General features: G+C 43.8%; 1 long non-coding RNA gene across 11 annotated transcripts in view; it reads right to left on the bottom strand.

Moving 5' to 3' along the window:
• Nucleotides 1–17,615, bottom strand: part of LOC307181360 — a 968,012-nt gene extending 950,397 nt beyond the window's left edge. For 3 of the 11 annotated variants that reach the window (XR_013826572.1, XR_013826573.1, XR_013826574.1), the window contains exon 1: nucleotides 15,755–16,078. This is a non-coding gene — a long non-coding RNA (uncharacterized lncRNA). Of the gene's footprint in view, nucleotides 1–15,754; nucleotides 16,080–17,333 lie in introns of those variants that run through there. The other 8 variants (XR_013826567.1, XR_013826568.1, XR_013826546.1 and 5 more) reach the window with 7 other exon arrangements.
• Between the last annotated feature and the right edge of the window lie 9,704 nt (nucleotides 17,616–27,319).

Genomic DNA, 27,319 nt, shown 5'->3' with positions numbered 1-27,319 from the left:
CAGGCCCTTAGCAGCACAATGAGTGGATTCAGGTATGATGATTCTAACTGAAATAAGTCACACAGAAAAAGAAACATCATAAGATATCACTAATACACGGAATGTAAACTAGGCTACACAGGAACTGCATTCCAAAACAGAAGAGGGTCTCAAATTTAGAAAACCAACTTATGCTTGCTTAAGGGTAAAGGTGAGTTGGGGTGCTGCATAAAACCAGAGATTGAAATGAGCACAGATAAAGTTCCTTAAGTCAAATATGGAATAGACAAGAGCTACTCCTTGCTCAACGAAATGGACTCAACACCGCATATTAAACGCCTAAGAATGTACCTGACTAGTAAGTATCGTAAAACCGATGGATTGCTATGTCTCCAAAAGAGAATCAAGCGTGTGTACAGGGGCATAAACGCAGCAGTGATAGGATTGGAGAGGTTCGGTGAGCAAATGAAGACCCTTTGAAGTCATATTGCATGGTACCCATTCCACGGGTTTCAACTACCCAGCTTTTAGGTATTCTTCCTTCAGCTAAAACATGCATGTGGAACCCAAGTATGATCAACCATGTGAACGGGAGACGTGTTCAAATATGTCTCAGTTTTCCTCCCCTGGTACTCGGGTGCAACATTCCAGACGCTTTACTAACACTCTCCCGACATGGAGAGTCAGTCCCTTTAACCTCCTGTTTGGCCCAGTTTGCAATTTCTGCGGAAGATGAACAGGAATAGCGAGAACCAATGAGAGACTAGCTGGAGGTGTCTGGACGAGCAAATTTAACTCTCATTTCCCACCAGGAAGAGGAATTAACCAAAGGCTCAGCGTGCCGTGCTGGAACCAGATTAGGGCCTGAAGCCATCCTGCGGTGTTGCGGCCAGGTCACAAGAAAGCGAGTTGAAGAAAGGAGCTCAGGGGCACTGTAATTCACAAACCTGCAGAGTTATAAATGACAGCTATCGTCCAAAAATAGACTGAAGTAAGGCTGCCAAGAGGACTTGAAAGCGGGGCAGAATTGCAGGAAACCGATTTCAGGAGGTAGACTGGAATTGCATTGAAAGCATAGGAAAAGAGGCAGAACGTCCACAATGATGCACTTGGCCAAAAAGGGCGTATGCGTTTTTTCCTGAATATATTCAGGAAAAAACGCATACGCCCTTTTTGGCCAACCAAGCAAGCTTGCAAAGGAAATCTGCACTACAATGAAGTCTCACTTCCCCCCGGTCAAAAGGGCCATCTGAAAAAAGTGTAAAATCCAGAAAGGCAACAGGCCATGGAGAACTGGGAGCCTTGTTATGCTGATGGGCGGGATGTAAATTGCCAACAACCACTCGGGAGAAGTGTATGGTGTTTCCTGAAACATCTAAAAAACAAAGCAACAGAACCTAGGGCACTTCCACTTATGGTCCTATAGCTTAGGGAAATTAAAATCAAAAAGACACAGCCACCCCAAAGTTTGGAACGGCTCTGTTTACAAGAACCTCGTTTACAGTACAAGTTCAACATCGCAGAAAGTGAAAAATGGATAAAGAAGTTGTGGTATTTACTTACAAAGCAATATCACTCAGCAATGAAATCTGTGTCATCAGGCCCTTAGCAGCACAATGAGTGGATTCAGGTATGATGATTCTAACTGAAATAAGTCACACAGAAAAAGAAACATTGTAAGATATCAGTAATACACGGAATGTAAACTTGGCTACACAGGAACTGAATTACAGAACAGAACAGGGTCTCAAATTTAGAAAACCAACTTATTCTTGCTTAAGGGGAAAGGTGAGTTGGGGTGCTGCATAAAACCAGAGATTGAAATGAGCACAGATAAAGTTCCTTAAGCCAAATATGGAATAGACAAGAGCTACTCCTTGCTCAACGAAATGGACTCAACACCGCATATTAAACGCCTAAGAATGTACCTGACTTGTAAGTATCTTAAAACCTATGGATTGCTATGTCTCCGAAAGAGAATCAAGCATGTGTACAGGGGCATAAACGCAACAGTGATAGGATTGGAGAGGTTCGGTGAGCAAATGAAGACCCTTTGAAGTCATATTGCATGGTACCCATTCCAAGGGTTTCAACTACCCAGGTTTAAGGTATTCTTCCTTCAGCTAAAACATGCATGTGGAACCTAGAGTATGATCAACCATGTGATCGGGAGACGTGTTCAAATATGTCTCAGTTTTCGTACCCTGGTACTCGGGTGCAACATTCCAGACGCTTTACTAACACTCTCCCCACTTGGAGAGTCAGCGCCTTTAACCTCCTGTTTGGCCCAGTTTGCAATTTCTGCGGAAGATGAACAGGAATAGCGAGAACCAATGAGAGACTAGCTGGAGGTGTCTGGACGGGCAAATTTAACTCTCATTTCCCACCAGGAAGAGGAAATAACCAAAGGCTCAGCGTGTCGTGCCGGAACCAGATTAGGGCCTGAAGCCATCCTGCGGTGTTGCGGCCAGGTCACAAGAAAGCGAGTTGAAGAAAGGAGCTCAGGGGCACTGTAATTCACAAACCTGCAGAGTTATAAATGACAGCTATCGTCCAAAAATAGACTGAAGTAAGGCTGCCAAGAGGACTTGAAAGCGGGGCAGAATTGCAGGAAACCGATTTCAGGAGGTAGACTGGAATTGCATTGAAAGCATAGGAAAAGAGGCAGAACGTCCACAATGATGCACTTGGCCAAAAAGGGCGTATGCGTTTTTTCCTGAATATATTCAGGAAAAAACGCATACGCCCTTTTTGGCCAACCAAGCAAGCTTGCAAAGGAAATCTGCACTACAATGAAGTCTCACTTCCCCCCGGTCAAAAGGGCCATCTGAAAAAAGTGTAAAATCCAGAAAGGCAGGACAGGCCATGGAGAACTGGGAGCCTTGTTATGCTGATGGGCGGGATGTAAATTGCCAAAAACCACTCGGGAAAAGTGTATGGTGTTTCCTGAAACATCTAAAAAACAAAGCAACAGAACCTAGGGCACTTCCACTTATGGTCCTATAGCTTAGGAAAATTAAAATCAAAAAGACACAGCCACCCCAAAATTTGGGACGCCTCTGTTTACAAGAACCTCATTTACCGTACAAGTTCAATATCACAGAAAGTGAAAAATGGATAAAGAACTTGTGGTACTTACGTACAATGCAGTATCACTCAGCAATGAAATCTATGTCATCAGGCCCGTAGCAGCATAATGAGTGGATTCAGGTACGATGATTCTAACTGAAATAAGTCACACAGAAAAAGAAACATCATAAGGTATCACTAATACACAGAATGTAAACTTGGCTACACAGGAACTGAATTCCAAAACACAACAGGGTCTCAAATTTAGAAAAGCAACTTATGCTTGCTTAAGGGGAAAGGTGAGTTGGGGTGCTGCATAAAACCAGAGATTGAAATGAGCACAGATAAAGGTCCTTAAGCCAAATATGGAATAGACAAGAGCTACTCCTTGCTCAACGAAATGGACTCAACACCGCATATTAAACGCTTAAGAATGTACCTGACTAGTAAGTATCGTAAAACCTATGGATTGCTATGTCTCCAAAAGAGAATCAAGCGTGTGTACAGGGGCATAAACGCAGCAGTGATAGGATTGGAGAGGTTCGGTGAGCAAATGAAGACCCTTTGAAGTCATATTGCATGGTACCCATTCCACGGGTTTCAACTACTTAGGTTTAAGGTATTCTTCCTTCAGCTAAAACATGCATGTAGAACCTAGAGTATGATCAACCATGTCATCAGGAGACGTGTTCAAATATGTCTCAGTTTTCGTACCCTGGTACTCGGGTGCAACATTCCAGACGCTTTACTAACACTCTCCCCACTTGGAGAGTCAGCACCTTTAACCTCCTGTTTGGCCCAGTTTGCAATTTCTGCGCAAGATGAACAGGAATAGGGAGAACCAATGAGAGACTAGCTGGAGGTGTCTGGACGGGCAAATTTAACTCTCATTTCCCACCAGGAAGAGGAAATAACCAAAGGCTCAGCGTGCCGTGCCGGTAGCAGATTAGGGCCTGAAGCCATCCTGCGGTGTTGCGGCCAGCTCACAAGAAAGCGAGTTGAAGAAAGGAGCTCAGGGGCACTGTAATTCACAAACCTGCAGAGTTATAAATGACAGCTATCGTCCAAAAATATACTGAGGTAAGGCTGCCAAGAGGACTTGAAAGCGGGGCAGAATTGCAGGAAACCGATTTCAGGAGGTAGACTGGAATTGCATTGAAAGCATAGGAAAAGAGGCAGAACGTCCACAATGATGCACTTGGCCAAAAAGGGCGTATGCGTTTTTTCCTGAATATATTCAGGAAAAAACGCATACGCCCTTTTTGGCCAACCAAGCAAGCTTGCAAAGGAAATCTGCACTACAATGAAGTCTCACTTCCCCCCGGTCAAAAGGGCCATCTGAAAAAAGTGTAAAATCCAGAAAGGCAGGACAGGCCATGGAGAACTGGGAGCCTTGTTATGCTGATGGGCGGGATGTAAATTGCCAACAGACACTCGGGAGAAGTGTATGGTGTTTCCTGAAACATCTAAAAAACAAAGCAACAGAGCCTAGGGCACTGCCACTTATGGTCCTATAGCTTAGGGAAATTAAAATCAAAAAGACACAGCCACCGCAAAGTTTGGGACGCCTCTGTTTACAAGAACCTCGTTTACCGTACAAGTTCAATATCACAGAAAGTGAAAAATGGATAAAGAACTTGTGGTACTTACGTACAATGCAGTATCACTCAGCAATGAAATCTATATCATCAGGCCCGTAGCAGCATAATGAGTGGATTCAGGTACGATGATTCTAACTGAAATAAGTCACACAGAAAAAGAAACATCATAAGATATCACTAATACACAGAACGTAAACTTGGCTACACAGGAACTGAATTCCAAAACAGAACAGGGTCTCAAATTTAGAAAAGCAACTTATGCTTGCTTAAGGGGAAAGGTGAGTTGGGGTGCTGCATAAAACCAGAGATTGAAATGAGCACAGATAAAGTTCCTTAAGCCAAATATGGAATAGACAAGAGCTACTCCTTGCTCAACGAAATGGACTCAACACCCCATATTAAACGCCTAAGAATGTACCTGACTAGTAAGTATCTTAAAACCTATGGATTGCTATGTCTCCAAAAGAGAATCAAGCGTGTGTACAGGGGCATAAACGCAGCAGTGATAGGATTGGAGAGGTTCGGTGAGCAAATGAAGACCCTTTGAAGTCATATTGCATGGGACCCATTCCACGGGTCTCAAATCTGCAGGTTTAAAGTATTCTTCCTTCAGCTAAAACATGCAGGTGGAACCCAGAGTATGATCAACCGTGTGAACGGGAGACGTGTTCAAATATGTCTCAGTTTTTCTCCCCTGGTACTCGGGTGCAACATTCCAGACGCTTTACTAACACTCTCCCCACTTGGAGAGTCAGCGCCTTTAACCTTCTGTTTGGCTCAGTTTGCAATTTCTGCGGAAGATGAACAGGAATAGCGAGAACCAATGAGAGGCTAGCTGGAGGTGTCTGGACGGGCAAATTTAACTCTCATTTCCCACCAGGAAGAGGAAATAACCAAAGGCTCAGTGTGCCGTGCCGGAACCAGATTAGGGCCTGAAGCCATCCTGCGATGTTGCGGCCAGGTCACAAGAAAGCGAGTTGAAGAAAGGAGATCAGGGGCACTGTAATTCACAAACCTGCAGAGTTATAAATGACAGCTATCGTCCAAAAATAGACTGAAGTAAGGCTGCCAAGAGGACTTGAAAGCGGGGCAGAATTGCAGGAAACCGATTTCAGGAGGTAGACTGGAATTGCATTGAAAGCATAGGAAAAGAGGCAGAACGTCCACAATGATGCACTTGGCCAAAAAGGGCGTATGCGTTTTTTCCTGAATATATTCAGGAAAAAACGCATACGCCCTTTTTGGCCAACCAAGCAAGCTTGCAAAGGAAATCTGCACTACAATGAAGTCTCACTTCACCCCGGTCAAAAGGGCCATCTGAAAAAAGTGTAAAATCCAGAAAGGCAGGACAGGCCATGGAGAACTGGGAGCCTTGATATGCTGATGGGCGGGATGTAAATTGCCAACAACCACTCGGGAGAAGTGTATGGTGTTTCCTGAAACATCTAAAAAACAAAGCAACAGAGCCTAGGGCACTTCCACTTATGGTCCTATAGCTTAGGGAAATTAAAATCAAAAAGACACAGACACCCCAAAGTTTGGAACGGCTCTGTTTACAAGAACCTCGTTTACAGTACAAGTTCAACATCGCAGAAAGTGAGAAATGGATAAAGAACTTGTGGTACTTACGTACAATGCAGTATCACTCAGCAATGAAATCTATGTCATCAGGCCCGTATCAGCATAATGAGTAGATTCAGGTACGATGATTCTAACTGAAATAAGTCACACAGAAAAAGAAACATCATAAGATATCACTAATACACGGAATGTAAACTTGGCTACACAGGAACTGAATTCCAAAACAGAACAGGTTCTCAAATTTAGAAAACCAACTTATGCTTGCTTAAGGGGAAAGGTGAGTTGGGGTGCTGCATAAAACCAGAGATTGAAATGAGCACAGATAAAGTTCCTTAAGCCAAATATGGAATAGACAAGAGCTACTCCTTGCTCAACGAAATGGACTCAACACCGCATATTAAACGCCTAAGAATGTACCTGACTAGTAAGTATCTTAAAACCTATGGATTGCTATGTCTCCGAAAGAGAATCAAGCATGTGTACAGGGGCATAAACGCAGCAGTGATAGGATTGGAGAGGTTCGGTGAGCAAATGAAGACCCTTTGAAGTCATATTGCATGGTACCCATTCCACGGGTTTCAACTACCCAGGTTTTAGGTATTCTTCCTTCAGCTAAAACATGCATGTGGAACCCAGAGTATGATCAACCATGTGATCGGGAGACGTGTTCAAATATGTCTCAGTTTTCCTCCCCTGGTACTCGGGTGCAACAATCCAGACGCTTTACTCACACTCTCCCGACTTGGAGAGTCAGTGTCTTTAACCTCCTGTTTGCCCCAGTTTGCAATTTCTGCGGAAGATGAACAGGAATAGCGAGAACCAATGAGAGACTAGCTGGAGGTGTCTGGACGGGCAAATTTAACTCTCATTTCCCACCAGGAAGAGGAATTAACCAAAGGCTCAGCGTGCCGTGCCGGAACCAGATTAGGGCCTGAAGCCATCCTGCGGTGTTGCGGCCAGCTCACAAGAAAGCGAGTTGAAGAAAGGAGCTCAGGGGCACTGTAATTCACAAACCTGCAGAGTTATAAATGACAGCTATCGTCCAAAAATAGACTGAAGTAAGGCTGCCAAGAGGACTTGAAAGCGGGGCAGAATTGCAGGAAACCGATTTCAGGAGGTAGACTGGAATTGCATTGAAAGCATAGGAAAAGAGGCAGAACGTCCACAATGATGCACTTGGCCAAAAAGGGCGTATGCGTTTTTTCCTGAATATATTCAGGAAAAAACGCATACGCCCTTTTTGGCCAACCAAGCAAGCTTGCAAAGGAAATCTGCACTACAATGAAGTCTCACTTCCCCCCGGTCAAAAGGGCCATCTGAAAAAAGTGTAAAATCCAGAAAGGCAGGACAGGCCATGGAGAACTGGGAGCCTTGTTATGCTGATGGGCGGGATGTAAATTGCCAACAACCACTCGGGAAAAGTGTATGGTGTTTCCTGAAACATCTAAAAAACAAAGCAACAGAACCTAGGGCACTTCCACTTATGGTCCTATAGCTTAGGAAAATTAAAATCAAAAAGACACAGCCACCCCAAAATTTGGGACGCCTCTGTTTACAAGAACCTCATTTACCGTACAAGTTCAATATCACAGAAAGTGAAAAATGGATAAAGAACTTGTGGTACTTACGTACAATGCAGTATCACTCAGCAATGAAATCTATGTCATCAGGCCCGTAGCAGCATAATGAGTGGATTCAGGTACGATGATTCTAACTGAAATAAGTCACACAGAAAAAGAAACATCATAAGGTATCACTAATACACAGAATGTAAACTTGGCTACACAGGAACTGAATTCCAAAACACAACAGGGTCTCAAATTTAGAAAAGCAACTTATGCTTGCTTAAGGGGAAAGGTGAGTTGGGGTGCTGCATAAAACCAGAGATTGAAATGAGCACAGATAAAGGTCCTTAAGCCAAATATGGAATAGACAAGAGCTACTCCTTGCTCAACGAAATGGACTCAACACCGCATATTAAACGCTTAAGAATGTACCTGACTAGTAAGTATCGTAAAACCTATGGATTGCTATGTCTCCAAAAGAGAATCAAGCGTGTGTACAGGGGCATAAACGCAGCAGTGATAGGATTGGAGAGGTTCGGTGAGCAAATGAAGACCCTTTGAAGTCATATTGCATGGGACCCATTCCACGGGTCTCAAATCTGCAGGTTTAAAGTATTCTTCCTTCAGCTAAAACATGCAGGTGGAACCCAGAGTATGATCAACCGTGTGAACGGGAGACGTGTTCAAATATGTCTCAGTTTTTCTCCCCTGGTACTCGGGTGCAACATTCCAGACGCTTTACTAACACTCTCCCCACTTGGAGAGTCAGCGCCTTTAACCTCCTGTTTGGCTCAGTTTGCAATTTCTGCGGAAGATGAACAGGAATAGCGAGAACCAATGAGAGGCTAGCTGGAGGTGTCTGGACGGGCAAATTTAACTCTCATTTCCCACCAGGAAGAGGAAATAACCAAAGGCTCAGTGTGCCGTGCCGGAACCAGATTAGGGCCTGAAGCCATCCTGCGATGTTGCGGCCAGGTCACAAGAAAGCGAGTTGAAGAAAGGAGATCAGGGGCACTGTAATTCACAAACCTGCAGAGTTATAAATGACAGCTATCGTCCAAAAATAGACTGAAGTAAGGCTGCCAAGAGGACTTGAAAGCGGGGCAGAATTGCAGGAAACCGATTTCAGGAGGTAGACTGGAATTGCATTGAAAGCATAGGAAAAGAGGCAGAACGTCCACAATGATGCACTTGGCCAAAAAGGGCGTATGCGTTTTTTCCTGAATATATTCAGGAAAAAACGCATACGCCCTTTTTGGCCAACCAAGCAAGCTTGCAAAGGAAATCTGCACTACAATGAAGTCTCACTTCACCCCGGTCAAAAGGGCCATCTGAAAAAAGTGTAAAATCCAGAAAGGCAGGACAGGCCATGGAGAACTGGGAGCCTTGATATGCTGATGGGCGGGATGTAAATTGCCAACAACCACTCGGGAGAAGTGTATGGTGTTTCCTGAAACATCTAAAAAACAAAGCAACAGAGCCTAGGGCACTTCCACTTATGGTCCTATAGCTTAGGGAAATTAAAATCAAAAAGACACAGACACCCCAAAGTTTGGAACGGCTCTGTTTACAAGAACCTCGTTTACAGTACAAGTTCAACATCGCAGAAAGTGAGAAATGGATAAAGAACTTGTGGTACTTACGTACAATGCAGTATCACTCAGCAATGAAATCTATGTCATCAGGCCCGTAGCAGCATAATGAGTAGATTCAGGTACGATGATTCTAACTGAAATAAGTCACACAGAAAAAGAAACATCATAAGATATCACTAATACACGGAATGTAAACTTGGCTACACAGGAACTGAATTCCAAAACAGAACAGGTTCTCAAATTTAGAAAACCAACTTATGCTTGCTTAAGGGGAAAGGTGAGTTGGGTTGCTGCATAAAACCAGAGATTGAAATGAGCACAGATAAAGTTCCTTAAGCCAAATATGGAATAGACAAGAGCTACTCCTTGCTCAACGAAATGGACTCAACACCGCATATTAAACGCCTAAGAATGTACCTGACTAGTAAGTATCTTAAAACCTATGGATTGCTATGTCTCCGAAAGAGAATCAAGCATGTGTACAGGGGCATAAACGCAGCAGTGATAGGATTGGAGAGGTTCGGTGAGCAAATGAAGACCCTTTGAAGTCATATTGCATGGTACCCATTCCACGGGTTTCAACTACCCAGGTTTTAGGTATTCTTCCTTCAGCTAAAACATGCATGTGGAACCCAGAGTATGATCAACCATGTGATCGGGAGACGTGTTCAAATATGTCTCAGTTTTCCTCCCCTGGTACTCGGGTGCAACAATCCAGACGCTTTACTAACACTCTCCCGACTTGGAGAGTCAGTGTCTTTAACCTCCTGTTTGCCCCAGTTTGCAATTTCTGCGGAAGATGAACAGGAATAGCGAGAACCAATGAGAGACTAGCTGGAGGTGTCTGGACGGGCAAATTTAACTCTCATTTCCCACCAGGAAGAGGAATTAACCAAAGGCTCAGCGTGCCGTGCCGGAACCAGATTAGGGCCTGAAGCCATCCTGCGGTGTTGCGGCCAGCTCACAAGAAAGCGAGTTGAAGAAAGGAGCTCAGGGGCACTGTAATTCACAAACCTGCAGAGTTATAAATGACAGCTATCGTCCAAAAATAGACTGAAGTAAGGCTGCCAAGAGGACTTGAAAGCGGGGCAGAATTGCAGGAAACCGATTTCAGGAGGTAGACTGGAATTGCATTGAAAGCATAGGAAAAGAGGCAGAACGTCCACAATGATGCACTTGGCCAAAAAGGGCGTATGCGTTTTTTCCTGAATATATTCAGGAAAAAACGCATACGCCCTTTTTGGCCAACCAAGCAAGCTTGCAAAGGAAATCTGCACTACAATGAAGTCTCACTTCCCCCCCGTCAAAAGGGCCATCTGAAAAAAGTGTAAAATCCAGAAAGGCAACAGGCCATGGAGAACTGGGAGCCTTGTTATGCTGATGGGCGGGATGTAAATTGCCAACAGACACTCGGGAGAAGTGTATGGTGTTTCCTGAAACATCTAAAAAACAAAGCAACAGAGCCTAGGGCACTTCCACTTATGGTCCTATAGCTTAGGGAAATTAAAATCAAAAAGACACAGCCACCCCAAAGTTTGGGACGCCTCTGTTTACAAGAACCTCGTTTACAGTACAAGTTCAACATCGCAGAAAGTGAAAAATGGATAAAGAACTTGTGGTACTTACGTACAATGCAGTATCACTCAGCAATGAAATCTATGTCATCAGGCCCGTAGCAGCATAATGAGTGGATTCAGGTACGATGATTCTAACTGAAATAAGTCACACAGAAAAAGAAACATCATAAGATATCAGTAATACACGGAATGTAAACGTGGCTACACAGGAACTGAATTCCAAAACAGAACAGGTTCTCAAATTTAGAAAACCAACTTATGCTTGCTTAAGGGGAAAGGTGAGTTGGGGTGCTGCATAAAACCAGAGATTGAAATGAGCACAGATAAAGTTCCTTAAGCCAAATATGGAATAGACAAGAGCTACTCCTTGCTCAACGAAATGGACTCAACACCGCATATTAAACGCCTAAGAGTGTACCTGACTTGTAAGTATCTTAAAACCTAAGGATTGCTATGTCTCCGAAAGAGAATCAAGCATGTGTACAGGGGCATAAACGCAGCAGTGATAGGATTGGAGACGTTCGGTGAGCAAATGAAGACCCTTTGAAGTCATATTGCATGGTACCCATTCCAAGGGTTTCAACTACCCAGGTTTCAGGTATTCTTCCTTCAGCTAAAACATGCATGTGGAACCTAGAGTATGATCAACCATGTGATCGGGAGACGTGTTCAAATATGTCTCAGTTTTCCTCCCCTGGTACTCGGGTGCAACATTCCAGACGCTTTACTAACACTCTCCCCACTTGGAGAGTCAGCGCCTTTAACCTCCTGTTTGGCCCAGTTTGCAATTTCTGCGGAAGATGAACAGGAATAGTGAGAACCAATGAGAGGCTAGCTGGAGGTGTCTGGACGGGCAAATTTAACTCTCATTTCCCACCAGGAAGAGGAAATAACCAAAGGCTCAGTGTGCCGTGCCGGAACCAGATTAGGGCCTGAAGCCATCCTGCGGTGTTGCGGCCAGCTCAAAAGAAACAGAGTTGAAGAAAGGAGCTCAGGGGCACTGTAATTCACAAACCTGCAGAGTCATAAATGACAGCTATCGTCCAAAAATAGACTGAAGTAAGGCTGCCAAGAGGACTTGAAAGCGGGGCAGAATTGCAGGAAACCGATTTCAGGAGGTAGACTGGAATTGCATTGAAAGCATAGGAAAAGAGGCAGAACGTCCACAATGATGCACTTGGCCAAAAAGGGCGTATGCGTTTTTTCCTGAATATATTCAGGAAAAAACGCATACGCCCTTTTTGGCCAACCAAGCAAGCTTGCAAAGGAAATCTGCACTACAATGAAGTCTCACTTCCCCCCGGTCAAAAGGGCCATCTGAAAAAAGTGTAAAATCCAGAAAGGCAGGACATGCCATGGAGAACTGGGAGCCTTGTTATGCTGATGGGCGGGATGTAAATTGCCAACAACCACTCGGGAGAAGTGTATGGTGTTTCCTGAAACATCTAAAAAACAAAGCAACAGAACCTAGGGCACTTCCACTTATGGTCCTATAGCTTAGGGAAATTAAAATCAAAAAGACACAGCCACCCCAAAGTTTGGGACGCCTCTGTTTACAAGAACCTCATTTACAGTACAAGTTCAACATCGCAGAAAGTGAAAAATGGATAAAGAACTTGTGGTATTTACTTACAATGCAGTATCACTCAGCAATGAAATCTGTGTCATCAGGCCTTAGCAGCACAATGAGTGGATTCAGGTATGATGATTCTAACTGAAATAAGTCACACAGAAAAATAAACATCATAAGATATCAGTAATACACGGAATGTAAACTTGGCTACACAGGAACTGAATTACAGAACAGAACAGGGTCTCAAATTTAGAAAACCAACTTATGCTTGCTTAAGGGTAAAGGTGAGTTGGGGTGCTGCATAAAACCAGAGATTGAAATGAGCACAGATAAAGTTCCTTAAGCCAAATATGGAATAGACAAGAGCTACTCCTTGCTCAACGAAATGGACTCAACACCGCATATTAAACGCCTAAGAATGTACCTGACTTGTAAGTATCTTAAAACCTATGGATTGCTATGTCTCCAAAAGAGAATCAAGCATGTGTACAGGGGCATAAACGCAGCAGTGATAAGATTGGAGAGGTTCGGTGAGCAAATGAAGACCCTTTGAAGTCATATTGCATGGTACCCATTCCACGGGTTTCAACTACCCAGGTTTAAGGTATTCTTCCTTCAGCTAAAACATGCATGTGGAACCTAGAGTATGATCAACCATGTGATCGGGAGACGTGTTCAAATATGTCTCAGTTTTCGTACCCTGGTACTCGGGTGCAACATTCCAGACGCTTTACTAACACTCTCCCGACTTGGACAGTCAGTCCCTTTAACCTCCTGTTTGGTCCAGTTTGCAATTTCTGCGGAAGATGAACAGGAATAGCGAGAACCAATGGAGACTAGCTGGAGGTGTCTGGATGGGCAAATTTAACTCTCATTTCCTACCAGGAAGAGGAATTAACCAAAGGCTCAGCGTGCCATGCCAGAACCAGATTAGGGCCTGAAGCCATCCTGCGGTGTTGCGGCCAGCTCAAAAGAAGGCGAGTTGAAGAAAGGAGCTCAGGGGCACTGTAATTCACAAACCTGCAGAGTTATAAATGACAGCTATCGTCCAAAAATAGACTGAAGTAAGGCTGCCAAGAGGACTTGAAAGCGGGGCAGAATTGCAGGAAACCGATTTTAGGAGGTAGACTGGAATTGCATTGAAAGCATAGGAAAAGAGGCAGAACGTCCACAATGATGCACTTGGCCAAAAAGGGCGTATGCGATTTTTCCTGAATATATTCAGGAAAAAACGCATACGCCCTTTTTGGCCAACCAAGCAAGCTTGCAAAGGAAATCTGCACTACAATGAAGTCTCACTTCCCCCTGGTCAAAAGGGCCATCTGAAAAAAGTGTAAAATCCAGAAAGGCAGGACAGGCCATGGAGAACTGGGAGCCTTGTTATGCTGATGGGCGGGATGTAAATTGTCAACAACCACTGGGGAGAAGTGTATGGTGTTTCCTGAAACATCTAAAAATCAAAGCAACAGAACCTAGGGCACTTCCACTTATGGTCCTATAGCTTAGGGAAATTAAAATCAAAAAGACACAGCCACCCCAAAGTTTGGGACGCCTCTGTTTACAAGAACCTCGTTTACAGTACAAGTTCAACATCGCAGAAAGTGAAAAATGGATAAAGAACTTGTGGTATTTACTTACAATGCAGTATCACTCAGCAATGAAATCTGTGTCATCAGGCCCTTAGCAGCACAATGAGTGGATTCAGGTATGATGATTCTAACTGAAATAAGTCACACAGAAAAAGAAACATCATAAGATATCAGAAATACACGGAATGTAAACTTGGCTACACAGGAACTGAATTACAGAACAGAACAGGGTCTCAAATTTAGAAAACCAACATATGCTTGCTTAAGGGTAAAGGTGAGTTGGGGTCCTGCATAAAACCAGAGATTGAAATGAGCACAGATAAAGTTCCTTAAGCCAAATATGGAATAGACAAGAGCTACTCCTTGCTCAACGAAATGGACTCAACACCGCATATTAAACGCCTAAGAATGTACCTGACTTGTAAGTATCTTAAAACCTATCGATTGCTATGTCTCCGAAAGAGAATCAAGCATTTGTATAGGGGCATAAACGCAGCAGTGATAGGATTGGAGAGGTTCAGTGAGCAAATGAAGACCCTTTGAAGTCATATTGCATGGTACCCATTCCACGGGTTTCAACTACCCAGGTTTAAGGTATTCTTCCTTCAGCTAAAACATGCATGTGGAACCTAGAGTATGATCAACCATGTGATCGGGAGACGTGTTCAAATATGTCTCAGTTTTCGTACCCTGGTACTCGGGTGCAACATTCCAGACGCTTTACTAACACTCTCCCTACTTGGAGAGTCAGTGCCTTTAACCTCCTGTTTGCCCCAGTTTGCAATTTCTGCGGAAGATGAACAGGAATAGCGAGAACCAATGAGAGACTAGCTGGAGGTGTCTGGACGGGCAAATTTAACTCTCATTTCCCACCAGGAAGAGGAATTAACCAAAGGCTCAGCGTGCCGTGCCAGAACCAGATTAGGGCCTGAAGCCATCCTGCGGTGTTGCGGCCAGCTCACAAGAAAGCGAGTTGAAGAAAGGAGCTCAGGGGCACTGTAATTCACAAACCTGCAGAGTTATAAATGACAGCTATCGTCCAAAAATAGACTGAAGTAAGGCTGCCAAGAGGACTTGAAAGCGGGGCAGAATTGCAGGAAACCGATTTTAGGAGGTAGACTGGAATTGCATTGAAAGCATAGGAAAAGAGGCAGAACGTCCACAATGATGCACTTGGCCAAAAAGGGCGTATGCGTTTTTTCCTGAATATATTCAGGAAAAAACACATACTCCCTTTTTGGCCAACCAAGCAAGCTTGCAAAGGAAATCTGCACTACAATGAAGTCTCACTTCCCCCCGGTCAAAAGGGCCATCTGAAAAAAGTGTAAAATCCAGAAAGGCAGGACAGGCCACGGAGAACTGGGAGCCTTGTTATGCTGATGGGCGGGATGTAAATTGCCAACAACCACTTGGGAGAAGTGTATGGTGTTTCCTGAAACATCTAAAAAACAAAGCAACAGAGCCTAGGGCACTTCCACTTATGGTCCTATAGCTTAGGGAAATTAAAATCAAAAAGACACAGCCACCCCAAATTTTGGAACGGCTCTGTTTACAAGAACCTCATTTAAAGTACAAGTTCAACATCGCAGAAAGTGAGAAATGGATAAAGAAGTTGTGGTATTCACTTAAAAAGCAATATCACTCAGCAATGAAATCTATGTCATCAGGCCCTTAGCAGCACAATGAGTGGATTCAGGTACGATGATTCTAACTGAAATAAGTCACACAGAAAAAGAAACATCATAAGATATCAGTAATACACGGAATGGAAACTTCGGTACACAGGAACTGAATTACAGAACAGAACAGGGTCTCAAATTTAGAAAACCAACTTATGCTTGCTTAAGGGTAAAGGTGAGTTGGGGTGCTGCATAAAACCAGAGATTGAAATGAGCACAGATAAGGTTCCTTAAGCCAAATATGGAATAGACAAGAGCTACTCCTTGCTCAACGAAATGGACTCAACACCGCATATTAAACGCCTAAGAATGTACCTGACTAGTAAGTATCTTAAAACCTATGGATTGCTATGTCTCCGAAAGAGAATCAAGCATGTGGACAGGGGCATAAACGCAGCAGTGATAGGATTGGAGAGGTTCGGTGAGCAAATGAAGACCCTTTGAAGTCATATTGCATGGTACCCATTCCACGGGTTTCAACTACCCAGGTTTTAGGTATTCTTCCTTCAGCTAAAACATGCATGTGGAACCCAAGTATGATCAACCATGTGAACGGGAGACGTGTTCAAATATGTTTCAGTTTTCCTCCCCTGGTACTCGGGTGCAACATTCCAGATGCTTTACTAACACTCTCCCCACTTGGAAAGTGAGCGCCTTTAACCTCTTGTTTGGCCCAGTTTGCAATTTCTGCGGAAGATGAACAAGAATAGCGAGAACCAATGAGAGGCTAGCTGGAGGTGTCTGGACGGGCAAATTTAACTCTCATTTCCCACCAGGAAGAGGAAATAACCAAAGGCTCAGTGTGCCGTGCCGGAACCAGATTAGGGCCTGAAGCCATCCTGCGGTGTTGCGGCCAGCTCACAAGAAAGCGAGTTGAAGAAAGGAGCTCAGGGGCACTGTAATTCACAAACCTGCAGAGTTATAAATGACAGCTATCGTCCAAAAATAGACTGAAGTAAGGCTGACAAGAGGACTTGAAAGCGGGGCAGAATTGCAGGAAACCGATTTCAGGAGGTAGACTGGAATTGCATTGAAAGCATAGGAAAAGAGGCAGAACGTCCACAATGATGCACTTGGCCAAAAAGGGCGTATGTGTTTTTTCCTGAATATATTCAGGAAAAAACGCATACGCCCTTTTTGGCCAACCAAGCAAGCTTGCAAAGGAAATCTGCACTACAATGAAGTCTCACTTCCCCCTGGTCAAAAGGGCCATCTGAAAAAAGTGTAAAATCCAGAAAGGCAGGACAGGCCATGGAGAACTGGGAGCCTTGTTATGCTGAAGGGCGGGATATAAATTGCCAACAAACACTCGGGAGAAGTGTATGGTGTTTCCTGAAACATCTAAAAAACAAAGCAACAGAGCCTAGGGCACTTCCACTTATGGTCCTATAGCTTAGGGAATTTAAAATCAAAAAGACACAGCCACCCCAAAGTTTCGAACGGTTCTGTTTACAAGAACCTCGTTTACAGTACAAGTTCAACATCGCAGAAAGTGAAAAATGGATAAAAAAGTTGTGGTATTTACTTACAAAGCAATATCACTCAGCAATTAAATCTCTGTCATCAGGCCCTTAGCAGCACAGTGAGTGGATTCAGGTATGATGATTCTAACTGAAATAAGTCACACAGAAAAAGAAACATCATAAGATATCAGTAATACACGGAATGTAAACTTGGCTACACAGGAACTCAATTACAGAACAGAACAGGGTCTCAAATTTAGAAAACCAACTTATGCTTGCTTAAGGGGAAAGGTGAGTTGGGGTGCTGCATAAAACCAGAGATTGAAATGAGCACAGATAAAGTTCCTTAAGCCAAATATGGAATAGACAAGAGCTACTCCTTGCTCAACGAAATGGACTCAACACCGCATATTAAACGCCTAAGAATGTACCTGACTAGTAAGTATCTTAAAACCTATGGATTGCTATGTCTTCGAAAGAGAATCAAGCATGTGTACAGGGGCATAAACGCAGCAGTGATAGGATTGGAGAGGTTCAGTGAGCAAATGAAGACCCTTTGAAGTCATATTGCATGGTACCCATTCCACGGGGTTCAACTACCCAGATTTTAGGTATTCTTCCTTCAGCTAAAACATGCATGTGGAACCCAGAGTATGATCAACCATGTGATCGGGAGACGTGTTCAAATATGTCTCAGTTTTCCTCCCCTGGTACTCGGGTGCAACATTCCAGACGCTTTACTAACACTCTCCCCACTTGGAGAGTCAGCACCTTTAACCTCCTGTTTGGCCCAGTTTGCAATTTCTGCGGAAGATGAACAGGAATAGCGAGAACCAATGAGAGGCTAGCTGGAGGTGTCTGGACGGGCAAATTTAACTCTCACTTCCCACCAGGAAGAGGAAATAACCAAAGGCTCAGCGTGCCGTACCGGAACCAGATTAGGGCCTGAAGCCATCCTGCGGTGTTGCGGCCAGCTCAAAAGAAAGCGAGTTGAAGAAAGGAGCTCAGGGGCACTGTAATTCACAAACCTGCAGAGTTATAAATGACAGCTATCGTCCCAAAATAGACTGAAGTAAGGCTGCCAAGAAGACTTGAAAGCGGGGCAGAATTGCAGGAAACCGATTTCAGGAGGTAGACTGGAATTGCATTGAAAGCATAGGAAAAGAGGCAGAACGTCCACAATGATGTACTTGGCCAAAAAGGGCATATGCGTTTTTTCCTGAATATATTCAGGAAAAAACGCATATGCCCTTTTTGGCCAACCAAGCAAGCTTGCAAAGGAAATCTGCACTACAATGAAGTCTCACTTCCCCCCGGTCAAAAGAGCCATCTGAAAAAAGTGTAAAATCCAGAAAGGCAGGACAGGCCATGGAGAACTGGGAGCCTTGTTATGCTGATGGGCGGGATGTAAATTGCCAACAACCACTCGGGAGAAGTGTATGGTGTTTCCTGAAACATCTAAAAAACAAAGCAACAGAACCTAGGGCACTTCCACTTATGATCCTATAGCTTAGGGAAATTAAAATCAAAAAGACACAGCCACCCCAAAGTTTGGGACGCCTCTGTTTACAAGAACCTCGTTTACCGTACAAGTTCAATATCACAGAAAGTGAAAAATGGATAAAGAAGTTGTGGTACTCATGTACAAAGCAATATTACTCAGCAATGAAATCTATTTCACCAGGCCCGTAGCAGCATAATGAGTGGATTCGGGTATGGTGATTCTAACTGAAATAAGTCACACAGAAAAAGAAACATCATAAGATATCAGTAATACACGGAATGTAAACTTGGCTACACAGGAACTGAATTACAGAACAGAACAGGGTCTCAAATTTAGAAAACCAACTTATGCTTGCTTAAGGGTAAAGGTGAGTTGGGGTGCTGCATAAAACCAGAGATTGAAATGAGCACAAAGTTCCTTAAGCCAAATATGGAATAGACAAGAGCTACTCCTTGCTCAACGAAATGGACTCAACACCGCATATTAAACGCCTAAGAATGTACCTGACTAGTAAGTATCTTAAAACCTATAGATTGCTATGTCTCCGAAAGAGAATCAAGCATGTGTACAGGGGCATAAACGCAGCAGTGATAGGATTGGAGAGGTTCAGTGAGCAAATGAAGACCTTTGAAGTCATATTGCATGGTACCCATTCCACGGGTTTCAACTATGCAGATTTTAGGTATTCTTCCTTCAGCTAAAACATGCATGTGGAACCCAGAGTATGATCAACCATGTGATCGGGAGACGTGTTCAAATATGTCTCAGTTTTCCTCCCCTGGTACTCGGTTGCAACATTCCAGACGCTTTACTAACACTCTCCCCACTTGGAGAGTCAGAGCCTTTAACCTCCTGTTTGGCCCAGTTTGCAATTTCTGCGGAAGATGAACAGGAATAGCGAGAACCAATGAGAGGCTAGCTGGAGGTGTCTGGACGGGCAAATTTAACTCTCACTTCCCACCAGGAACTGGAAATAACCAAAGGCTCAGCGTGCCGTACCGGAACCAGATTAGGGCCTGAAGCCATCCTGCAGTGTTGCGGCCAGCTGAAAAGAAAGCGAGTTGAAGAAAGGAGCTCAGGGGCACTGTAATTCACAAACCTGCAGAGTTATAAATGACAGCTATCGTCCCAAAATAGACTGAAGTAAGGCTGCCAAGAAGACTTGAAAGCGGGGCAGAATTGCAGGAAACCGATTTCAGGAGGTAGACTGGAATTGCATTGAAAGCATAGGAAAAGAGGCAGAACGTCCACAATGATGCACTTGGCCAAAAAGGGCATATGCGTTTTTTCCTGAATATATTCAGGAAAAAACGCATATGCCCTTTTTGGCCAACCAAGCAAGCTTGCAAAGGAAATCTGCACTACAATGAAGTCTCACTTCCCCCCGGTCAAAAGAGCCATCTGAAAAAAGTGTAAAATCCAGAAAGGCAGGACAGGCCATGGAGAACTGGGAGCCTTGTTATGCTGATGGGCGGGATGTAAATTGCCAACAACCACTCGGGAGAAGTGTATGGTGTTTCCTGAAACATCTAAAAAACAAAGCAACAGAGCCTAGGGCACTGCCACTTATGGTCCTATAGCTTAGGGAAATTAAAATCAAAAAGACACAGCCACCCCAATGTTTGGGACGCCTCTGTTTACAAGAACCTCGTTTACCGTACAAGTTCATTATCACAGAAAGTGAAAAATGGATAAAGAAGTTGTGGTACTCATGTACAAAGCAATATCACTCAGCATGAAATCTATGTCACCAGGCCCGTAGCAGCATAATGAGTGGATTCGGGTATGGTGATTCTAACTGAAATAAGTCACACAGAAAAAGAAACATCATAAGATATCAGTAATACACGGAATGTAAACTTGGCTACACAGGAACTGAATTACAGAACAGAACAGGGTCTCAAATTTAGAAAACCAACTTATGCTTGCTTAAGGGGAAAGGTGAGTTGGGGTGCTGCATAAAACCAGAGATTGAAATGAGCACAAAGTTCCTTAAGCCAAATATGGAATAGACAAGAGCTACTCCTTGCTCAACGAAATGGACTCAACACCGCATATTAAACGCCTAAGAATGTACCTGACTAGTAAGTATCTTAAAACCTATAGATTGCTATGTCTCCGAAAGAGAATCAAGCATGTGTACAGGGGCATAAACGCAGCAGTGATAGGATTGGAGAGGTTCAGTGAGCAAATGAAGACCTTTGGAGTCATATTGCATGGTACCCATTCCACGGGTTTCAACTACGCAGATTTTAGGTATTCTTCCTTCAGCTAAAACATGCATGTGGAACCTAGAGTATGATCAACCATGTGATCGGGAGACGTGTTCAAATATGTCTCAGTTTTCCTCCCCTGGTACTCGGGTGCAACATTCCAGACGCTTTACTAACACTCTCCCCACTTGGAGAGTCAGTCCCTTTAACCTCCTGTTTGGCCCAGTTTGCAATTTCTGTGGAAGATGAACAGGAATAGCGAGAACCATTAAGAGGCTAGCTGGAGGTGTCTGGACGGGCAAATTTAACTCTCATTTCCCACCAGGAAGAGGAAATAACCAAAGGCTCAGCGTGCCGTACCGGAACCAGATTAGGGCCTGAAGCCATCCTGCGGTGTTGCGGCCAGCTCACAAGAAAGCGAGTTGAAGAAAGGAGCTCAGGGGCACTGTAATTCACAAACCTGCAGAGTTATAAATGACAGCTATCGTCCAAAAATAGACTGAAGTAAGGCTGCCAAGAGGACTTGAAAGCGGGGCAGAATTGCAGGAAACCGATTTCAGGAGGTAGACTGGAATTGCATTGAAAGCATAGGAAAAGAGGCAGAACGTCCACAATGATGCACTTGGTCAAAAAGGGCGTATGCGTTTTTTCCTGTATATATTCAGGAAAAAACGCATACGCCCTTTTTGGCCAACCAAGCAAGCTTGCAAAGGAAATCTGCACTACAATGAAGTCTCACTTCCCCCCGGTCAAAAGGGCCATCTGACAAAAGTGTAAAATCCAGAAAGGCAGGACAGGCCATGGAGAACTGGGAGCCTTGTTATGCTGATGGGCGGGATGTAAATTGCCAACAGCCACTCCGGAGAAGTGTATGGTGTTTCCTGAAACATCTAAAAAACAAAGCAACAGAGCCTAGTGCACTTCCACTTATGGTCCTATAGCTTAGGGAAATTAAAATCAAAAAGACACAGCCACCCCAAAGTTTGGGACGCCTCTGTTTACAAGAACCTCGTTTACCGTACAAGTTCAATATCACAGAAAGTGAAAAATGGATAAAGAAGTTGTGGTACTCATGTACAAAGCAATATCACTCAGCAATGAAATCTATGTCACCAGGCCCGTAGCAGCATAATGAGTGGATTCGGGTATGGTGATTCTAACTGAAATAAGTCACACAGAAAAAGAAACATTATAAGATATCAGTAATACACGGAATGTAAACTTGGCTACACAGGAACTGAATTACAGAACAGAACAGGGTCTCAAATTTAGAAAACCAACTTATGCTTGCTTAAGGAGAAAGGTGAGTTGGGGTGCTGCATAAAACCAGAGATTGAAATGAGCACAAAGTTCCTTAAGCCAAATATGGAATAGACAAGAGCTACTCCTTGCTCAACGAAGTGGACTCAACACTGCATATTAAACGCCTAAGAATGTACCTGACTAGTAAGTATCTTAAAACCTATAGATTGCTATGTCTCCGAAAGAGAATCAAGCATGTGTACAGGGGCATAAACGCAGCAGTGATAGGATTGGAGAGGTTCAGTGAGCAAATGAAGACCTTTGAAGTCATATTGCATGGTACCCATTCCACGGGTTTCAACTACACAGATTTTAGGTATTCTTCCTTCAGCTAAAACATGCATGTGGAACCCAGAGTATGATCAACCATGTGATCGGGAGACGTGTTCAAATATGTCTCAGTTTTCCTCCCCTGGTACTCAGGTGCAACATTCCAGACGCTTTACTAACACTCTCCCCACTTGGAGAGTCAGTCCCTTTAACCTCCTGTTTGGCCCAGTTTGCAATTTCTGCGGAAGATGAACAGGAATAGCGAGAACCAATGAGAGGCTAGCTGGAGGTGTCTGGACGGGCAAATTTAACTCTCATTTCCCACCAGGAAGAGGAAATAACCAAAGGCTCAGCGTGCTGTACCGGAACCAGATTAGGGCCTGAAGCCATCCTGCGGTGTTGCGGCCAGCTCACAAGAAAGCGAGTTGAAGAAAGGAGCTCAGGGGCACTGTAATTCACAAACCTGCAGAGTTATAAATGACAGCTATCGTCCAAAAATAGACTGAAGTAAGGCTGCCAAGAGGACTTGAAAGCGGGGCAGAATTGCAGGAATCCGATTTCAGGAGGTAGACTGGAATTGCATTGAAAGCATAGGAAAAGAGGCAGAACGTCCACAATGATGCACTTGGTCAAAAAGGGCGTATGCGTTTTTTCCTGAATATATTCAGGAAAAAACGCATACGCCCTTTTTGGCCAACCAAGCAAGCTTGCAAAGGAAATCTGCACTACAATGAAGTCTCACTTCCCCCCGGTCAAAAGGGCCATCTGAAAAAAGTGTAAAATCCAGAAAGGCAGGACAGGCCATGGAGAACTGGGAGCCTTGTTATGCTGATGGGCGGTTTGTAAATTGCCAACAACCACTCGGGAGAAGTGTATGGTGTTTCCTGAAACATCTAAAAAACAAAGCAACAGAGCCTAGGGCACTTCCACTTATGGTCCTATAGCTTAGGGAAATTAAAATCAAAAAGACACAGCCACCCCAAAGTTTGGAACGGCTCTGTTTACAAGAACCTCGTTTACAGTACAAGTTCAACATTGCAGAAAGTGAAAAATGGATAAAGAAGTTGTGGTATTTAGTTACAAAGCAATATCACTCAGCAATGAAATCTGTGTCATCAGGCCCTTAGCAGCACAATGAGTGGATTCAGGTATGATGATTCTAACTGAAATAAGTCACACAGAAAAAGAAACATCATAAGATATCTGTAATACACGGAATGTAAACTTGGCTACACAGGAACTGAATTACAGAACAGAACAGGGTCTCAAATTTAGAAAACCAACTTATGCTTGCTTAAGGGGAAAGGTGAGTTGGGGTGCTGCATAAAACCAGAGATTGAAATGAGCACAAAGTTCCTTAAGCCAAATATGGAATAGACAAGAGCTACTCCTTGCTCAACGAAATGGACTCAACACCGCATATTAAACGCCTAAGAATGTACCTGACTAGTAAGTATCTTAAAACCTATAGATTGCTATGTCTCCGAAAGAGAATCAAGCATGTGTACAGGGGCATAAACGCAGCAGTGATAGGATTGGAGAGGTTCAGTGAGCAAATGAAGACCTTTGAAGTCATATTGCATGGTACCCATTCCACGGATTTCAACTACGCAGATTTTAGGTATTCTTCCTTCAGCTAAAACATGCATGTGGAACCCAGAGTATGATCAACCATGTGATCGGGAGACGTGTTCAAATATGTCTCAGTTTTCCTCCCCTGGTACTCAGGTGCAACATTCCAGACGCTTTACTAACACTCTCCCCACTTGGAGAGTCAGTCCCTTTAACCTCCTGTTTGGCCCAGTTTGCAATTTCTGCGGAAGATGAACAGGAATAGCGAGAACCAATGAGAGGCTAGCTGGAGGTGTCTGGACGGGCAAATTTAACTCTCATTTCCCACCAGGAAGAGGAAATAACCAAAGGCTCAGCGTGCCGTACCGGAACCAGATTAGGGCCTGAAGCCATCCTGCGGTGTTGCGGCCAGCTCAAAAGAAAGCGAGTTGAAGAAAGGAGCTCAGGGGCACTGTAATTCACAAACCTGCAGAGTTATAAATGACAGCTATCGTCCAAAAATAGACGAAGTAAGGCTGCCAAGAGGACTTGAAAGCGGGGCAGAATTGCAGGAAACCGATTTCAGGAGGTAGACTGGAATTGCATTGAAAGCATAGGAAAAGAGGCAGAACGTCCACAATGATGCACTTGGCCAAAAAGGGCGTATGCGTTTTTTCCTGAATATATTCAGGAAAAAACGCATACGCCCTTTTTGGCCAACCAAGCAAGCTTGCAAAGGAAATCTGCACTACAATGAAGTCTCACTTCCCCCCGGTCAAAAGGGCCATCTGAAAAATGTGTAAAATCCAGAAAGGCAGGACAGGACATGGAGAACTGGGAGCCTTGTTATGCTGATGGGCGGGATGTAAATTGCCAACAGCCACTCCGGAGAAGTGTATGGTGTTTCCTGAAACATCTAAAAAACAAAGCAACAGAGCCTAGTGCACTTCCACTTATGGTCCTATAGCTTAGGGAAATTAAAATCAAAAAGACACAGCCACCCCAAAGTTTGGGACGCCTCTGTTTACAAGAACCTCGTTTACCGTACAAGTTCAATATCACAGAAAGTGAAAAATGGATAAAGAAGTTGTGGTACTCATGTACAAAGCAATATCACTCAGCAATGAAATCTATGTCACCAGGCCCGTAGCACCATAATGAGTGGATTCGGGTATGGTGATTCTAACTGAAATAAGTCACACAGAAAAAGAAACATCATAAGATATCAGTAATACACGGAATGTAAACTTGGCTACACAGGAACTGAATTACAGAACAGAACAGGGTCTCAAATTTAGAAAACCAACTTATGCTTGCTTAAGGGGAAAGGTGAGTTGGGGTGCTGCATAAAACCAGAGATTGAAATGAGCACAAAGTTCCTTAAGCCAAATATGGAATAGACAAGAGCTACTCCTTGCTCAACGAAGTGGACTCAACACCGCATATTAAACGCCTAAGAATGTACCTGACTAGTAAGTATCTTAAAACCTATAGATTGCTATGTCTCCGAAAGAGAATCAAGCATGTGTACAGGGGCATAAACGCAGCAGTGATAGGATTGGAGAGGTTCAGTGAGCAAATGAAGACCTTTGAAGTCATATTGCATGGTACCCATTCCACGGGTTTCAACTACACAGATTTTAGGTATTCTTCCTTCAGCTAAAACATGCATGTGGAACCCAGAGTATGATCAACCATGTGATCGGGAGACGTGTTCAAATATGTCTCAGTTTTCCTCCCCTGGTACTCGGGTGCAACATTCCAGACGCTTTACTAACACTCTCCCCACTTGGAGAGTCAGTCCCTTTAACCTCCTGTTTGGCCCAGTTTGCAATTTCTGCGGAAGATGAACAGGAATAGCGAGAACCAATGAGAGGCTAGCTGGAGGTGTCTGGACGGGCAAATTTAACTCTCATTTCCCACCAGGAAGAGGAAATAACCAAAGGCTCAGTGTGCCGTGCCGGAACCAGATTAGGGCCTGAAGCCATCCTGCGATGTTGCGGCCAGCTCAAAAGAAAGCGAGTTGAAGAAAGGAGCTCAGGGGCACTGTAATTCACAAACCTGCAGAGTTATAAATGACAGCTATCGTCCAAAAATAGACTGAAGTAAGGCTGCCAAGAGGACTTGAAAGCGGGGCAGAATTGCAGGAATCCGATTTCAGGAGGTAGACTGGAATTGCATTGAAAGCATAGGAAAAGAGGCAGAACGTCCACAATGATGCACTTGGCCAAAAAGGGCGTATGCGTTTTTTCCTGAATATATTCAGGAAAAAACGCATACGCCCTTTTTGGCCAACCAAGCAAGCTTGCAAAGGAAATCTGCACTACAATGAAGTCTCACTTCCCCCCGGTCAAAAGGGCCATCTGAAAAAAGTGTAAAATCCAGAAAGGCAGGACAGGCCATGGAGAACTGGGAGCCTTGTTATGCTGATGGGCGGGATGTAAATTGCCAAAAACCACTCGGGAGAAGTGTATGGTGTTTCCTGAAACATCTAAAAAACAAAGCAACAGAACCTAGGGCACTTCCACTTATGGTCCTATAGCTTAGGGAAATTAAAATCAAAAAGACACAGCCACCCCAAAGTTTGGAACGGCTCTGTTTACAAGAACCTCGTTTACAGTACAAGTTCAACATTGCAGAAAGTGAAAAATGGATAAAGAAGTTGTGGTATTTAGTTACAAAGCAATATCACTCAGCAATGAAATCTGTGTCATCAGGCCCTTAGCAGCACAATGAGTGGATTCAGGTATGATGATTCTAACTGAAATAAGTCACACAGAAAAAGAAACATCATAAGATGTCAGTAATACACGGAATGTAAACTTGGCTACACAGGAACTGAATTACAGAACAGAACAGGGTCTCAAATTTAGAAAACCAACTTATGCTTGCTTAAGGGGAAAGGTGAGTTGGGGTGCTGCATAAAACCAGAGATTGAAATGAGCACAAAGTTCCTTAAGCCAACTATGGAATAGACAAGAGCTACTCCTTGCTCAACGAAATGGACTCAACACCGCATATTAAACGCCTAAGAATGTACCTGACTAGTAAGTATCTTAAAACCTATAGATTGCTATGTCTCCGAAAGAGAATCAAGCATGTGTACAGGGGCATAAACGCAGCAGTGATAGGATTGGAGAGGTTCAGTGAGCAAATGAAGACCTTTGAAGTCATATTGCATGGTACCCATTCCACGGATTTCAACTAC

This window comes from Stenella coeruleoalba, assembly GCF_951394435.1.
Source record: "Stenella coeruleoalba genome assembly, contig: scaffold_118, whole genome shotgun sequence".
Classification (NCBI taxonomy): Eukaryota; Metazoa; Chordata; class Mammalia; order Artiodactyla; family Delphinidae; genus Stenella; species Stenella coeruleoalba.
The sequence above is the reverse complement of the archived record's forward strand: the minus strand, read 5'-3'. Positions and strand labels throughout refer to the sequence as shown.